Below are 2789 nucleotides of genomic sequence, written 5' to 3' on the forward strand. Positions count from 1 at the left end.
TCCGGGTTGGGGGTTCTTGGGGAAGGAGGAGTGCTGGTGTGGCAGAGCTGGTGCATTCCCCCCAAACGTGGAACATAGAACTCTGTAGTCTACAAGCAGTCATACCCCGCTGAAAAACTCAAGGGTCAAGTTAGATGGCTGGGAATATGGCCAGGCAGCGAAAACACACCCAGATTCCGTCTGAGACTTTGCATTCTTTCTTTGGTGACAAAGAACACCAAAACATACAGACAGAAAATATTAATAAAGTCAAAGAGCCTACAACAAAAGCCTCCAAGAAAAACATGAACTGGTCCCAGGCCATGGAAGAGCTCAAAAAGGATTTGGAAAAGCAAGTTAGAGAAGTAGAGGAAAAATTGGGAAGAGAAATGAGAAGGATGTGAGAAAACCATGAAAAACAAGTCAATGACTTGCTAAAGGAAACCCAAAAAAATACTGAAAAATACACTGAAGAAAACAACACCTTAAAAAATACATTAACTCAAATGGCAAAAGAGCTCCAAAAAGCCAATGAGGAGAAGAATGCCTTGAAAGGCAGAATTAGCCAAATGGAAAAGGAGGTCCAAAAGACCACTGAAGATAATACTACTTTAAAAATTAGATTGGAGCAAGCGGAAGCTAGTGACTTTATGAGAAATCAAGATATTATAAAACAGAACCAAAGGAATGAAAAAATGGAAGACAATGTGAAATATCTCATTGGAAAAACCACTGACCTGGAAAATAGATCCAGGAGAGATAATTTAAAAATTATTGGACTACCTGAAAGCCATGATCAAAAAAAGAGCCTAGATACCATCTTTCAAGAAATTATCAAGGAGAACTGCCCTGATATTCTAGAGCCACAGGGCAAAATAGAAATTGAAAGAATCCATCGATCGCCTCCTCAAATAGATCCCAAAAAGAAATCTCCCAGGAATATTGTCGCCAAATTCCAGAGCTCCCAGATCAAGGAGAAAATACTGCAAGCAGCCAGAAAGAAACAATTTGAGTATTGTGGGAACACAATCAGAATAACCCAAGACCTGGCAGCTTCTACATTGAGAGATCGAAGGGCTTGGAATGCGATATTCCGAAGGTCAATGGAGCTAGCATTAAAACCTAGAATCAACTACCCAGCAAAACTGAGTATCATGCTCCAAGGCAAAATATGGATTTTCAATAAAATAGAGGACTTTCAAGTTTTCTCAGTGAAAAGACCAGAACTGAATAGAAAATTTGACTTTCAAACACAAGAATCAAGAAGAGCATGAAAAGGTAATCAAGAAAAAGAACAAGAAAAAGAAATTGCAAGGGACTTGCTAAAGGTGAACTGTTTTGTTGACATTCCTACATGGAAAGATGACAAATATGATTCATGATACCTCAGTATTAGGGTAGCTGAAGGGAATATGCATTCATATATGTTTATGTGTATATATGGGTGAATGTGTATGTATGTATATATCTATGTGTGTGTATATATATATATATATATATACATATATATATATATATATATATATATATATACAGAGAGAGAGAGAGGACACAGGGTGAGTTTAAGATGAAGGGAAGATATCTAAAAGAAATAAAATCAAATTAAGGGATGAGAGAGGAACATACTGAGAGAGGGAGATAAGGAGAGATAGAATGGGGTGGATTATCTCGTATGCACCCTTTAGCTGTCATCAAACATCATCTGAGCGACCAGAACTTAAGCTCTTACTATTGGCTCTGGTCTTAGCAACTCCCCTTCACGCCCACATAGGCTTAGCACCTAATAGATATGGGTTTGGGCCTGGGGCTTAGCACCTAATAAGACTCAATCAAAGACACGCAACTTAATTGATATTACAGGGGTAAAGGAAAAGAATACCACAGCTCTGTTTTTTGAATGTTGAGTTTAGCTATCTCCGACACTTCTAGTTCCAGAAGTCCAAGAAGCTATTGGTGATGCAGGACTGAAGTTCAGAAGAGAGGAAGGTGCTGGATATTTGGCTCCATGAGTCATGTAAATTCATGGGAGCTGAAATTCCTCTTTAATTCACTTAGTATTTTTTTCACTACCTCCTCCATAGGGTAGTGAGAAAAATGCTTTGTACACTGCACCACGCTATACAAATATTGATTATTGTATTATTATTGAATGTAAACTATATGCCAAGCATAGGTTCCATGACTAATTCAAAGTATGTGATCTCTATCTTTGCCCTCAAGGAACTTGCATTCTCTTTGGGGTGACAAGACTTAGATGTATTATGAAACAATTAAAGAACAATATAAAGACAAAAAAAAGATTTCTTAAATTACAATTCTTAACCTAATAACATTTAGATTGTAAAAGAAATTGCTTCTCTAACAACACAGATGATACAGCTGCTTACCAAGTTATGCAATAAGAAAAATTTTAGACATATAACAATATCATAAACAATTATCATCTATTTAAACTTGAAAACCAAAACAAATTAATTTCCATTTTGGTGGCTTTACCTCAGTCAGATATGGCCCCGAACTGTCTGAAACAGAGAATCATTCATCTCATCACCAAAACTTCACATTGAAGAAAATCCACATAAGGTTAATGAATATGAAGCAATTATTGTTAACTTAAAACAGTGTACATTCAAATAGCATTTATTCTATGCCAAGCATTGTGCCGAGCACCTTTACAATCATGCGATCTTTGTAATATCCCTGGGAATGGATTCCACCACCATCCCCTTATTGAACAGTGAACTACAGTAAATAGAATTGTCTTGGGGCTATATACTTAATAAATTTCTCAATGCCAAATAAAAAAAATC

This window comes from Trichosurus vulpecula, chromosome 3 (genome assembly GCF_011100635.1).
Source record: "Trichosurus vulpecula isolate mTriVul1 chromosome 3, mTriVul1.pri, whole genome shotgun sequence".
In the NCBI taxonomy this organism is placed as follows: Eukaryota; Metazoa; Chordata; class Mammalia; order Diprotodontia; family Phalangeridae; genus Trichosurus; species Trichosurus vulpecula.